The sequence below is a fragment of the Equus przewalskii genome, unplaced genomic scaffold (genome assembly GCF_037783145.1).
Source record: "Equus przewalskii isolate Varuska unplaced genomic scaffold, EquPr2 contig_13297, whole genome shotgun sequence".
In the NCBI taxonomy this organism is placed as follows: Eukaryota; Metazoa; Chordata; class Mammalia; order Perissodactyla; family Equidae; genus Equus; species Equus przewalskii.
Genome location: NW_027227157.1, coordinates 7,141 through 22,421, shown reverse-complemented (window position 1 = coordinate 22,421; position 15,281 = coordinate 7,141). Strand labels below are relative to the sequence as shown.

General features: G+C 34.2%; 1 long non-coding RNA gene and 1 pseudogene across 1 annotated transcript; both read right to left on the bottom strand.

Annotated features, from left to right (window-relative positions):
* Positions 1–3,870: 3,870 nt before the first annotated feature.
* LOC139081288 (olfactory receptor 4P4-like) lies at positions 3,871–10,551 on the bottom strand (annotated as a pseudogene).
* A 402-nt stretch (positions 10,552–10,953) lies between these two features.
* On the bottom strand, positions 10,954–14,531 carry LOC139081294 (uncharacterized). The gene is made up of 2 exons (XR_011536401.1): positions 14,373–14,531; positions 10,954–13,353 (listed from the first exon to the last, which is right to left on the bottom strand). It is a non-coding gene; the product is annotated as an uncharacterized lncRNA (long non-coding RNA).
* Positions 14,532–15,281: the final 750 nt, after the last annotated feature.

Here is a 15,281-nt window from a genome sequence, read left to right as displayed (position 1 = left end):
TAACTACAAATGGCAGTCAATCTGTTATCTATAATGGAGACAAAAATATAACCAGATGATCTTACACATCCAGGCAGGATAATGGGAAAGGAGGAAAAATAATTTACCACACATGCTCTTCCACTTCAGTTGTTGTGAATCCATTTCTATTTCTTCGTTTCAGTGTTTTCTCTTCTTCTTCATTGAAATGCTAGTCATTCACCTACTGTTCAGAGTATTTCACTTCAACTTCTTGAATTCACATTTCACTCAGCATAGTTCATTAGCCGTTTATAGCAAAAGATTTTTGTATCATTTGAAAGACTATTGACACCTGTCACTCAAGCAATGTTCACACAAACAATGACAGGTCCTACGCCCAGAGCAACACTTTAAATTCAAGTGGAATAATTTTAATATCCAAACAAGTCAAATCACAATCTATACTTTCATAGCTAAAATTATTCCTAGAGATGTCCAGGCTCACATGATTAATTGAATACTTAATAGAGTACACATTCTAAAACTGCATTTCTTTTATTCTAGACTATTGACTCTTCCTTCCAAATTGTTTGGATTTACCTTCCCAAATATTAAGCTCTTCCTTTAGATTTAAATTATCAGACCCACCTCAACTAAGGTAGTCTCTGGATTATGAATAGTATGCAAGCCATAATAAATTTGGCATGTACTTTAGAATTCTCAATCATTAGACATTCCTCCTGGGCCCCAGTGACTGAGTTCCCCTGCACTTTATTCAAAGAGTTTTGAGATACAACAAATCTGAGTGGCTTTTGATTGAGGGACTTATCCTTTCTGTAATCTCTATAAACTGACTGAGGAGGAAAGAATAGTTCTGGACCTTATCGTAGCTAATGGTCTTCATCTCTCCTCAAAAATTATCTTTATTGTATTCTCCTAGAGAAATAGAGTAAATTTAAATTATTTCCAAGTTTATTAGGTAGATTTCCAGAAAAATTATGAACTAATATAACTTAGTACTATTTTATATAGATTTAAACACTTTCCAAAAAATAATTTAAAAAAATTTGCAGTTGAATATGTTTTAGTTTTCCCCCAAATCTTTACATCATTTCCATATGTCTTTATTTCCTATGTTTCTTCTTTCACATCTGTAACCAAAGATTGGAGCTGACTTCAACTGTGCTTTGTGAGCAGAATAAATAATAGCAAATGCTTATTGAGGATTTACTGTGTATCAAACACTAAGTGTTCTCATTTAATCTTCACAAGGACACAGTGAGATGGGCACTATGAGCATCATTATTTTACCCATGAGAAAATTCTGTAACAGATAAGATATATACATTTCCTAAGGCTTCAAGGCAAGGAGGAGATTACCAACAAAAGTCAGGAGAATAGCAAATTCTAGGGGAAGGGAAAGAGTAAGGACAGGAAGGGACATATCGTTGACTTTGGTGATGATGACAGAGTTCCACTTCTTGATTCATGTGGTCATTAGAGGGATATTTCCATTGTAGTTCTCTCTCTCTATCAGTTGAAAAATTCTTTTGTATTACATTTTATAATTTAAATATGTGAAAAATATGTAAGAAAGCCCTAAAAACCATATCCAAGGCACCTAAGCTCCCCAAGGTAGTGTGAAATTTGATTTTCCTCCAAAGAATTAACTCAAAAGCAAATCTAGCTATTTTACTTTTGTCCAGTCCATTTCATACACTCCTAAAGGCACCTGTTTTTTTCTTTTAACTTTATTGAGGAATAATTGACAACTATAATTACATTTATTTAAAGTCTACAATGTGATAATTTGATACACATATACATTGTAGCACTGTAGCGTGATTACCAAGATCCAGATAATTAACACATCCATCACTCCACATATTTAACTTTTTGTGTGTGTTTGTGGTGAGAATGCTTAAGATCTGCTCTCAGAAACTTTCAAATATACAAAACCATATTGTTAACTATAGTCACCATGCTGTACACTAGATCTTCAGAACTCAATTCTTCTTAAAACTGAAAATTTGTACCCTTTGACCTACATCACCCTATTGAAACCTGCTTTAATACATTAATGACATTTCTCTTTGAGATATCTCCTACAGTCTAGATCATGTTTTCACAATTATTTCTACTCTTAATACTGAAGACCTTTCATGATATCCTCTCTGGGCTTCCTTTTCTCTGTCTTTGCAGACATGCTCGAGGCTCTGTTATATAAATCACAAGTTGGACAAATTACTAATAAAGAAATGAAGATTATGCCAGATTAAACTACTTCTCTAATACCGAAACAGCAATGTACAATGTCTACAGGTTTTGAGAGAAAAAGGTTGAGAATGATAAACATTATTCCTAGTCTCATTGTCTTTCATTTATGCAGGAAAGTAAAGGATACCTTCATATTTGTTTGGCTTGATTATATGTATTACTTATGTATTCTTTTTCACCAAAAGCTTTTAAAAAGTCTTTACTGAAATAAATTTTATAATACTGTGTTAGTAACTTGTCCCAATTGCAATTTATGTAATTCTTCTCTCACTTAAATGTGCTGCAATTTGCCTTCCATATGCTTTCTCTAAGTTCCCTTCCCCTTCATTTTATATCAATGTTTTAATAATCTTTGTGAAAATCGATTGAATTTTAAGTTCTCAAATAATCTTCAGGTTTTTCAAATAACTCTGTTGTTACTATTACGCTATTACCCACCTTCTTATGACGGTCTTTTTTTTTAATGGAAATCCTGTTTATTTGCATCCTATTGATGATACCAAAATATTTTCTTACATTTTTTCTGATTCCCTTGGGAAATCTTTCTCAGAAATCTACTCTTCACAATACCTACAAATAAATTGATTTATCCAGAATAGTATTTTTTTTTGAGGAAGATTAGCCCTGAGTTAACATCTTCCGCCAATCCCCCTCTTTTTACTGAGGAAGATTGGCCCTGAGCTAACATCTGTGCCCATCTTCCTCTATTTTATATGTCGGATGCCTGCCACAGCATGGCTTGCTAAGTAGTGCATAGGTCCATGCCAGGGATCCAAACCAGTGAACCCTGGCCGCCAAAGCAGAGTTTGCAAACTTAAGTGCTATGCCACTGGGCCAGTCCCAGTAGTATGTTTTTTAATATCACCAATAGTTGTGTTTTTGTTTTTGTTATTTTTCTCTCACCTTGAGGAAAGAAAATATATACAAAAAGTATTACGCAAAAGGAAAATTTATTTTTTAAAGAATATCACTTGGCCCTATTCCCTGTCCACTAGGTTGGAGATTGAATTCATTTTTCATATCTACCTGTCAACACAAGCTGATATGTACAGTTTCTTCCTATATGTAGTCTTGTAGTCACTCAACTAATTGAACTACTAGAAAAGGATGAGACCTATTAATTTTCTCATCCTGTCTTTCCATATTTTGAGTATCTGTGATGTAATAAACACAGTAACAGAAAAATAAACTGTCACCAGTCCCTTTGTCCCTGCCTATGACACTTTCAGGCAGACGGGGACAGGGTGCTGAAGCTCCAAGGAAACAGGTCCGACCACTCCTTTTCCTTCACACCTTAAACCAAATGATTTCTATGAAGTTTTTCATTGCACAATTTATTTCACAGGGCCAGCATTTAAGATTTACTTGAATATCCTATTGGGAAATAAAGCTCAATAATAGAAAAATATTCTGTTTTTAATTTTTGAAAACCACGTTTAATCTACTTCATTTCTACTTCGTACAGAATGCCAAAAAATTGCCTAGTCTCCATGTATAAATTTTAAACACAAGTGGTTATTAAAATTCTCAATCAGCCTCAGAATCACCTACTCTATATGACATAGTCACCATTCCTTTAGTCTAGAATATTTTTAATACGCATATGCCACTACTCAATCTCAGTGCCACAGTGAAACTGTCACTTTATTCATAATCCTTCAGCTCATCTCTGACATTTATAAAGTGAATAATTTGAGTTCAATGATCTGAAAGCTAACAGAGCTCTCTGATTCCAAGTCCACTTCTATTCCTGAATAATTGAGTAGGAAAAGTCAATTATGTTTTTCTTCTGAAAATATCTTTTCACACCAAACCCTTCTCATGGCCTTTTTCATCTCTGCATTTCTCAGGGTATAGATTAATGGATTGAACATAGGAGCAATGATGGTATAAAATAGAGCAAATATTTTGTCCTCAGGGTAAGTAGTAGGGGGTCTGAGGTAGGCAAGATAGAAGGCCCAAAAAATAAGACAACCACAGTGATATGAGACCCACAGGTAGACAGCGCTTTGCATCTTCCCTCTGCTGACTGATTTCTTAAGGTGAATAATATAATGACATAAGACCCAAACAAGAGAACAAAGGTTACTAAGGCAACCATTCCTGAATTGGCAACCACAAGGACACCAGTGATGTATGTATCGGTACAGGCAACTTTCAGCAAAGGAAAAATATCACAATAGTAGTGATCTATTTCATTGGGGCCACAGAAGGGCAAATGAATTGTCATAGAAAACTGAGAAAATGAATGAATGGCTCCACCAGTCCAAGCAGCCAAGACTAGGAGATTGCACCTTGTCCTGTTCATGATAATCACGTAATGGAGAGGTTTGCAGATGGCAACACAACGATCAAAGGCCATGACTGTGAGGATGAAGACCTCAATGATGCCAAAGAAGTGTATGGAAAAGATCTGCAACATGCAATTACTGTAGGAGATGGATTTTCTTCCAAGAGGCAAGTCTCTGATCAGTTTGGGTGTCACACAGGAGGTATAGCAGATGTCCATAAAGGATAAATGGCTGAGGAAATAATACATTGGCTGGTGAAAAAGGGCACTGCATCGAATAGAGGTAAGAATCAGAAGGTTTCCCTCCAAGATGGCAACATAACAAAGTAAGAAGAATACAAAGCAAAATATCTGTATGTTCTGGTTACAGGAAAGTCCCAAAAGAATAAATTCTGAAATGTTCCTCTGACTTTCCATCTAGTGTATACTATGCAAAACTAATTGAGTATCTGAAAAAAATGTAAATTTGAATTAAAACATTTACAATATAATTGCAATCATATAAAAACCACTAACAAACCATGGACGCTAATTCAACAAATCACAGAAGTTAATTTGTAAGTCAATTATATTATCGTATATTTTCTTAGAAATCATAGCTGATTTCTCTAATAGTTTTCTTATTTTTTCAAGTATCTTGTTATATTGATAATACTAGAAATACAATTTATTACATTTTGAAAATATAATGATTTAAAAATTACTATTTTCCAGAGAAGTTATACTACTGTTATTTGTAACATTTAGATAACACGGATACTAATGTAATTTAATGAAGGAAATTTACTTTACTTGTAATTTTCAATTATCTTCTTTATTCATAACAGATTTTTCATTTTAGATATTGTTCCCTTCCCTCAGCATGATATGGAACACCCTCCTGACTGTCTGTAGACATATGATCAAGGAATTCAGACACATTTTAAAAAATTGCCTAAATTATAAGATGAGCAATTAGGATTGTAACTAATGTTTCTGGAAATACAAGGGTGTGGTGGGATGAGTACTGAATATTGAATTTGTGAAATCAATCTTGCTGTCAAGTCGCATGACTAAAAATAGTTAAAAATACAGCAAAAATTGGATTTTTTTCCAGACTGACATTTTGAAAAAAGTTAGAAAAACTATTGATATTTCATTTAATTTTTATTGTAAAGAATGTTTTAAGGTAAACTCTATGGTCATTACAGTTAATGGAGCACATAAAGAAAATACACTAATCAAAATGCATAAGATATTTGAACTCTGCACAATTTATGTGCTCTGTTGGAATAAATAGCAATAAAAATGATGTCATGCAATGTAACTCTAAGGCAAACATTGTGGTCAGGAAGTACTCAGCTCTTATCTGTTGATAGTTTATTCATGGATTTGCATATATTATGTTCTGTTTGATTTGGGTAGGACTTACAAAACACAAAGGCAATGGGAAAATGTACTGCAGAGAGCACAAACTTCCAAGTTCTATTCCCCTCATTCATGAGGAATTAGCTGGTGTCCAGGTGGTTGTCTATCCTACTCCTTTATGAGATGTGGCAGCCATATCCTGGCCCGACAAACAAGCATTATTAATTATACATAATTTTTGATGCAACAATATGTATACATTAACAAGTTCAGCATTTTCCAAATTCTGTAGCTGTATTACTAGTGATATTTAAGATTATTTAGCTGGTAAACACACATGGTTTTAAAGCACATTCTGCAGTAAATTGAGGGACTAATTCTCTTTTCAATTTTAGCTCACTATCTTTGACTACAGTAAGCGGGGAAAGTTTTAACTTAATCATATTATGTCAATATTGCTTAAGACATTTTGGTCCTCCTTTTTAACATGAAGACAACAGGTCTTATCCTCAAAGTTTTGTACAAGTTATAGCACCTCCATAAAATTTAATAACTTTTTCTTATATCTTTAAATATATTGTCAAAGTTACAGTTGCAAATAATAGCTCGTTTACGAAAAGAATATAGTGTGTTCCTTTAAATAAATGTACACAAAACAAAGGTGATTTTTAAAAGAATTGTTAAATAACAAATGTCTAGTTATTAGAGTGACAGGAATTAAATACTCATCTAATCCAATCATATTCTTTTTAGTGTAGAAGAAGTAGATTGAGAGAAACTAAGTGAATTTCCCAAAATAAAGAACCGCTGAATGGCAGAGTTTTTAAACTAGATCTCCTAATTCTTATCATGTTTAGTGCTGCCTCCCACAGGAAAACGGCATGTATCAGAGAAGACAGCAGTGGAGGAATTATCACGATTTTCATCTCATGAAAGATGACAGACACCTAGATCACTATGAGATATATCACAATAGTTATAAGAATAAATGAGTGATGTAGCATATCTCTGCTTTGATGTTGTTTCGCTACACCAGGCTCTGAATTTGACCACTACAGCTGTTAACATTCCAATTCGTATACCTATGGAAATTAGATATCATTACTCTTGGAAACACTAATAATGACAGTGTGACCAACTCTAGGAGAAAGAAACTGTAGTGAGGGAAATAAATGACATTTTTTGGGAAAACTTCAAGGTATTAAAAACATAAATGAAGAAAAGAAGACACTATTATGTAAAAGAATAATTGATGTTACAAAGGCGATGTAGGCAGAATTAGAAATGATGGGGAGAGTAAAATAAAGTGGAGAAAAAACCTACTTTTATTCAAAGCACTGTCTATACATCAGTAAACGTGTGGTACTACAGAAACAATATTGATCACCTGGATGTTTCCAATATTGAGATGTTTGCTATCAGGTGAAATAATATGAAGTGAAGTGTGGCTACATTCTTTTTTCAATCATTGAGATTTAAGTTTTATATAGGAACTGATATCCAAGTCTTAAAAGCCCTTCCAGATTAGAGGCAATGATAACCAATCATCCAGCATGAATTTAGACAATCACTACATCTTATTCCCAACATTTTATACGTTGTACTTTCAGTTACCGTTTATAATGAAATTTTAACAAGAATAAATAGGACAATTTTGTTTCTTTCCATTCACACAAGCTCTGCTCATTTGCATAAGACATTGAACCCAGCTAAGCTTGAGTATTAACTTCTATAACCGGGACATAGATACATCGTTCAGGGAAACAATGAGAAATACGTGAGTTTATGAAACAAAATCCCCAGGGAATATGGAGGGTACAAAACAATCATAATCTTTTCCTTATATTCTTTCTTTGACTGACGAGATTAAGAATTAGTTAAATTGTCCTGCAAACAGACATACGCCCACAATAAAATTTCGTGAAATAAACAAGAACAAAAGTGCAGCATAGATTTTAGCAGGGGAATCAGAACAAACTCCAATATGGATAATGTTTGGGTGTCAAAATAAAATCGATCTGGTGATATCATTTGTTACCTGGGGGAATTTCTTAACACTTAATGTTAAATAAGTAGTCTGTTTTTTCATGCTAACAAAATTAAGTTAAAAAGTCATTTTTCACCTTTTATGATATTGTTTAACTGTCCTGTTCATTCCTTATGAGGCACTGTCAGCATTGTAAAATTGCATTTTCCTATAGGTCATCTACGGCCTATATATGCTATGTATATACACATTTCTATTGGTGTAATCAGCATGTGCCTTAGGAAAACTTACTTACCTGATTCTGATGAATGTGGAAAACTTTAAGGGATTGGTTATTTGAAATATGAGAATTTCTTCGAAGATTGGAGGCTGAAACATTACTGACAATTTAAAAATTTCATTATTTTTAAACATATTATCCAAAAATGCAAACTCTGTAATATAAAATCGAAACTAAATATTGCAAAAAGACCTTTTTTACTTTTGTTTGGATTTTTATCACATCTGAATGTATAGCCTTCAAATGACAAAAGAAATATCAAATAGACCAAGTGAGCCTAAAAGAAGAATTATAAGGGCAATTACCTGCACATCAGTCGTGGATGGCCCTCAAGTTAGTTTTAAGTTACTCAGGAAACCGTCAGGGTCACACACTTCTTCTACTCATTTTGACAGTTTGCGAACCCTTCACTAGGATTTACATCTGAAATAAAATGAAAACTATAAAGCAGTAGCTGAGACAAATCTAGGATAATTCTCTAAAAATATGTTCAAGTATTGATGTCTTTGAATTTCCAGGAAGGAAAATCTCACTGTTTTACAATGTGAGTGAAGATTTAAATATCACTGAAGACTACTCTGGATTAACAGAGAAGTGATTATTCATTCCATAAGAAAGTGATCTAGAATTTTAAATATTAATTTCACTTGCTGACACCTGCTCATACTTAAAAGTAAACAAGAACGTTTTGAAATATCTGCTAAAGGAGCATGCATATATATACCCTAGGAGTTGTCTCTTTTATGCATATGCCTGAAAGAAATTTGCTCTGCAAGAGCCAAATATAAACTGAGAGGAGATTATGAGAATATTTGACTTCAAAAGTTAAAGATATTACTTTCCCAGAAGCATTTCTTAAAAGATTCTCAGCAAATAACACTAATCAGTTGTCCAAGGTTGTATTCATTCCTCAGTCTTCTGGGAATGTTCAGGCTTTAAATGTATTTTCCACATTTGCGTTAGCCATGCCCTGGGCATTGTGTCTCTAGAGGCCAGTACTGTTAGCCAGACAGAGAAGCTTGAGAAATTCTGTCCATTTTGGCTTATTTCCTCCTCTCGAGAATAGGAGGGAAACTTGGGTAACACCATAGGAGCACTGGGCTTGCACTGGAGGAGGTCTCTACTTCTGGGGAGGAGAAGGTGAAGAAAATCAGAGAGAAAGATATCCAGAGTCACAACAAGCGTCATTAATAAAAGGAACACAAGATTCATAAAAATCAGTTAACAATTAAGTCAATGACTTTTCACTCCGCTATTCTTCTGGACCAGTAGCCACACCAAACAGCAATGAACTGTCACTGCTGCAATGGATGTTTGGATTGTTAGAGGCAAAGGAAAAGAGAGAATTGTCAAAATATATTAAAATTAGAACAAATTCCCTACTCCTATTGGTAGTGGAAAAGAACCTACGTTTTTTGTTGAAAAGTATTGAAGAGTGTAATGAAGACAGGAACCAAAAAAATGTATACACTTCTACACTACTTCCTGACACTTTACTTTGAGTAGTTGCAGTGCTACAAGGTATATAGATTCAGAGTAAATCTGCACTGAAATTCAGTTGGCATTCTTTCTTGAACAAAAAAATCTGTATATCCCATGTAGCCATGTAAGACCTCTAGCATTCACTATTTTATAACATCCCATCTAGATGAGGATGAGAACAATTCACTCAGTAAAATAATTATAATATTTATAAGCATTTTTTAATTACAATATGTCAGTCACTATATTAAGCATTTTAAATGAATTGTCTAATTTAATTCTTCAGAAAGACATTTTCAGGGGCCAGCCCAGTGGCGCTGTGGTGATGTTCACACGTTCTGCTTTGGTGGCCCAGGGTTCGCTGGTTCAGATCCCAGGTGCAGACCTATGCACCACTTCTCAAGCCATGCTGGGGCAGGTGTCCCACATATAAAGTAGAGGAAGATGGGCACGGATGTTAGCTCAGGGCCAGTCTTCCTCAGCAAAAAGAGGAGGATTGGCAGCAGATGTTAGCTCAGGGCTAATCTTCCTCAAAAAGAAAAAAAGGACATTTTCATGAGAATTATTTCCCCCGTTACTCAAAAACAAACAAACAAAAAATCTTCTAGAGATTAAATCGCTTGCTCAAGATCACAGAGCTGGTTTCAAAAAAAATAATATATTTTGGTGTTTATAACCTAGGTAGAAATAAAATGTATGATAACAAGACATGAAGGCAAAAAGGGGAGAAATGGAAGTATATTATTGTAGGACTATTATACTATCCATAAAGTGGTACGATATTGCATGGAGCTGTGATAAGCTTGAGTTGTATACTATAAACCCTAAAGCTACCACTAAAATAACAAAACAAAAAGTGATAGCCAATAAAGAAAATAAAATGGAATCAGAATTATACTAAATAGATCTAAGAGGAGGAAGACAAAGAAAAAAGGGAACAAATAAAATTAACAAGAAAGCACTGCAAGATGATAGACTTAAACCCAAACTTATCAACAATTATATTAAATGGAAATGGTCTAAGCAGAAAATTAAAAGGCAGAGATTGTCAGATGGGATAGAGGAAAACACAACTATATTTTAGATATAGAAAATGTATTTTATATATGAAGATACAAATAGGTTAGACGTAAAAGGATAAAAGAGATAAATAATGCTAACATCAGTGAAAAGAAAGATGGAGAAGCTTTTTAGTTATTAGACAAAAATAATTAAGAGTAAATAACATTATCAATGATAAAAAATTTCATGTTGTAATGATAAATGGCCAACTAAATCAGGAGACATGACTACCTAAATGTTTATGCCCCTAATAACAGTGCTTCAAAATACATGAAACAACGATTTATTGAATCTTAAGGAAAAATAGATAAATTCACAACATAGTTGGATATTTCAGAACTCATCTGTCAATAATTAGTGGATCAAGTAGACAGAGAATCAGCAAAGATTTAGCAGACTTGAGCAAAACTATGAACTGGCTTCACTTAGTTGTCTTTGTAAAATACTTCATCTAACTCTAGCAGAAGACACATTCTTATCAAGTATACTCAAAACATTTACCAAGATACATCATATTGTGGGCCATCAAACAAGTCTCAATAAATTTAAAAGACCTCTAGTCTTTCCAAGTGTGCTCTTTGACCACAATGGAATCAAATTAGAAAGAATAAAAATAAATCTATGGTATTTCCAAATATATCTGGAAATTGATAACACTTCTAAAAAACCTCATGGGTCAAGAAGAAATAAAAAGGAAGTTAGAATGAAATAATTGATGCTTGCAATTACATGGACTAATCTAAAAATAATTATGTTGAAAGAAGCTAAGAAACATAGAATATGTACTGTATGATTAAATTTATGTAAAAATCTAGAGAACACAAACTAATCTACAGAGACAAAAAGCACATCAAAAATTGCCTTAGAAAAGGTGCCTGTTATGGAACAGGAGAGGGGATTATAATGAATAGGAGGAAATTTTTCAGAGTGATGGATTCTCTCACTATCTTCATTGTGGTGATAGTTTCTCAGCTGTATTCACATGTCAATATTTATCAAATTGTACACTTTAAATATTCACAATTGATTTTATGTCAATTACACTTCAATAAAAGTGTTAAAAGTAACCAGGATTGAGGAAGAGTACACAAGGAATGAACTTGGAAGAGAAGACACCTCCATAAGGATGGGATTTAGACCTTATTGGAGAAGTTGCAGTTGCAGCCCCAGCCAGAACTGCCATGGTCCCTGAGAAAGCAGGAACTGCCGCTAGAGGGCAGGGTGGCTCAGGCTGGTGGCAGGCAATGCACATGTTGAGTGCAGAAAACCAGCTCAATGCACAGCTGTGTGAGGCTTGGGTTGTGCAGTGGACTCTTAGGGAAGACTCTAGAAAAGAACTTTCTTGGATGTAGGCTTGCACATGCTGAGGGGTGAGCACTCAGATTTAATTGAGATTTGGAAGTTTTGTTGTGGACAGGGAACCACAAATGCTGGGCTGCAAATGTCTGCTTCTGGAGGGTCAGCAGAGTTCAGTGAGATGATCACCAGGTTTGCCCTGGAGCTGTGAGTTTACTGAGGAATTGCAGACTTAGGTAGAATGTTTTTGCAAGTGGAGCAGGATCCAGAAGAAACCAAAGCTAAAACACCAGAACCAGGAGGAAAGACTTTTCCTCCTGCAATTTACCTTCAGTGCCCTCTATAGACTGGCTCCACAGCATGCTCCCTACAACTCCACTACTACGTGGTAGGTAATGAAAGGATGAGATGGAGTTGAGAGGCAATAATAACTGATTCACCAGAGACTGATACTGAAAAATAATATCTCTTTTATGAACTTACATTTTCTTAATTTTCTGTGTGGCCAGAGAGCGTCAGCAATTTGTCTTGTCCCCAATCCTGAAGATTACCATTGAATAATTATTAAAATTCTCTTTAACTTCACAACTGACCACTCCATTTGACACAACTACTATTGCTTTAACTCAGAATCTTTTATATACAGGTATTATGGATTTGTGGTGTTGTCACTTTACTCATAATTTTTCAGCTCATCATCTCTGACATTTACAAAGTGGACAATTTGGGTTCAATACTCTGAAAGCTAATAGAGCTCTCTGATTCCAAGTCCACTTTTACTCCTGCATAAAGTTTTTAGCATTTTGTTGAGGAAAATTCAATTATGTTTTTCTTCTGAAAATATCGTTTGACAACAAGCATTTCTCATGGCCTTTTTCATCTCTGTATTTCTCAGGGTGTAGATTAAGGGATTGAGCGCAGGAGCAATGATAGTAGATAAGAGAGCAAATATTTTGTCCTCAGGCTAAGGCAATCTGAGGTAGACAAAGACTGAAGGCCCAAAAAATAAGACAACCACAGTGATACAAGATCCACAGGTAGAGTGGGCTTTGCACCTTCTCTCTGCTGAGTGATTTCTTAAGGTAAATAATATAATTACATAAGACCCAAACAGGAGAACAGAAGTTACTATGTCCATGGAGGATAGCTGGCTGAGGAAATAGTACATTGCTTAGATTAAAAGGGTGCTGCATCGAATAAAGACAAGGCTTGGAAGGTTTCCACTAACAGAGCAACATAACAGAATAAGAAGAGCAAAGCAAAAATGCCTGTGTTCTGGTCAGAAGAAACTCCCATGAGAATGAATTTTCGTATATATTCTGATTTTCCCCATGGTCCATTAATTCTTGTTATGCATAAATAGTTGAGTATCTGAAAGAAAAAGAACATGCATTTGTATGAAAACATTTACAATGGAATTACAATCATATAAAAACCATCAACAAATCATGGAAGCTAATTTATAAATTATTAATACTGGTTGTATTTGTTCTTGTGAATTATAGCTAATTTCTCTCCGTTATAGTTTTCATTTTTATCCAAATATTTTAGTGTACTAATGGAATTAAATACGTATCCTATTCAGTGTTCTCTAGTTTTTAAATTTAATGATTAACATATTTCTCTTTCCTAAATAAGAAAATTCTATTAGTATTCTTTATAACTATTAGAGAAAAATTTATTTACTTACTGCTGAGTATGTGTTATATTGATATTTTAAAGTTGTATTTTTTATACATAGTAAAATTTTAATTTTATGCCATGTTTCTTTCTCCAACACAACGTGGATTACCTCCCTGTGTTCTCTGCATGAATATGTGCGAGACATACAAATAAATTTATGGCATATTTGCCTGAATTTTGAACTGCTTGAGGGGACAATTTATTTGCTAGCCAGATGATTTTATTTTCCACGAGGGAAAGAAACAAACTTATGTACCTGGGAACAAATCTTATGATATAAGCCAAATAACTGGAATACGTAACTGCAAATGCTAGAATGCTTGCCAATGACTGACATGAAAAAGCAATTGTACAATGTATGCATCTTTTCTGTTTACCATTTAAATGTTGTCAATACTGTTGTGGTAAACTGAACATTCGTTATAATTAGTGGTACCATAAGTAAAGGAAAAAGAAAACTGCTTGACTTGCAAAATGATGTTTGAATTCTGTTCCTGTTATATGTTTTACATATTTGTATGTTTATTATGCAGGCACTGAAAGTCAGTACAAGATGATGTTACAAAACAACAATAAAGCATCCTTTATGGTCAGTGAACATTCAACTATTATTTGTTGAATGAATGAGTGACTGATCCATGAATTTGCATATATCATTTCATGTAAGATTCTAAGACACGAAATTTGTAGGACTGAAAACAACGTACTATAAGTGTGAATTCCATCCAAGTGCTGTCCTCCCCGCTGGTGGGACTTATGTGAGATCCAAAGTGCCTTCTGCCTTTCTCCTAGATCAGGTGTGGAGGCCATATCCAGGTACCACAGATATTGATTTTTAAAAACACAGAACGTTTTGTTGTAAAGCTATGTAGAGATCAACAAATCCAGCATTACCCAAACCATGTAGCTGTTTTACCGGTAATACTTGAAACGATTTTAGCTAACAAAGAGACATGGCAGTAAAACACTATTTTTAGTACAGTTTTAATATATCTGATTACATGAGGAAGAAGGTTTTGATATGGGCATATTTTGTCTTTAATATCTAAAAGACTTGCTAATCTCCATTTTAAGAAAAAGACAATAGGTTTTATCTGCAGATTATCCACAGATCATGGTACCTAAACAGAATATATTGGTTTTGTCTGATTCATTAAAAATACATTGTCACAATTATAGTTACAACTGATGTCTGCTGTATGAAAATATGTAACTTCCCTTTAAATAAACTTATGTAAAAGTGAGTTAATTTAAAGAGAATTGTTAAATAAGAAGGAGGCCAGTTAATAGGAAGACAACAGAAGAGAATTTGATCAAAATTAACTGAGTCAGTTTCCTGAGTCAAAGAGCTCACAGAGACTGGATCTGGTTCTTACCATCTACTGCTGCCTCCTTTGGATGGAAGCAGAGGGGACAAGGAATCCTGGGGACAGCAGTGGTAGGAACTATTTGAATCTATATTTCAAATTCCTTACAACACAGCACAAAAAATGATATTGCTACATCACTGTGAAAATCCACCTTTACGGTTACGAAAATGAAGGTTTAGACTAGCACTTCTATTAATTAAAATTATTTTCCAACATGTTTGCCTCCAATTTGACCACAGTATCTTC